Source organism: Aristolochia californica, unplaced genomic scaffold (genome assembly GCF_029961685.1).
Source record: "Aristolochia californica isolate CCGP_79_NKW_82.1479 unplaced genomic scaffold, dmAriCali1.0.hap1 SCAF_3, whole genome shotgun sequence".
NCBI classification, from domain to species: Eukaryota; Viridiplantae; Streptophyta; class Magnoliopsida; order Piperales; family Aristolochiaceae; genus Aristolochia; species Aristolochia californica.
The window spans coordinates 41,059,515-41,059,848 of record NW_027181992.1 but is presented as its reverse complement, the minus strand read 5'-3'; the positions used below and the strand labels follow the sequence as shown (position 1 = coordinate 41,059,848).

General features: G+C 40.1%; 1 non-coding gene across 1 annotated transcript; it reads left to right on the top strand.

Annotated features, from left to right (window-relative positions):
- Window positions 1–106, top strand: LOC137960702 (small nucleolar RNA R71). The gene has a single exon (XR_011114252.1). It is a non-coding gene; the product is annotated as a small nucleolar RNA R71 (small nucleolar RNA).
- The last annotated feature ends 228 nt before the right edge of the window (window positions 107–334 follow it).

Sequence of the window (334 nt, the reverse complement as noted above, 5' to 3'; positions counted from 1 at the left end):
AACCCATGATGCGGACACCTATGGATCAAATCCTTCCATTTCTCCCAAGCCTCATAAAAGTGTTCACCTCCTGCTGCATAAAGTTGGAGATTTCTCTCCTAAGGGTTGTAGTTCTCTGAATGGGAAAGTACTTGGATAAAAATTTTGTGACTAATGTGTCCCATGAAGTAATGCTGCCCACCTCCAAGGAATTAAGCCAAGACTTGGCCTTATCCTTAAGTGAAAATGGAAAAAGTCTTAACCGGATAGAGTCATCTGAGAAATTCTGGAATTTGAAAGTTGCACAAATATCTAAGAATTCCTTGATGTGGTAATATGGGTCCTCCTTTTCCAA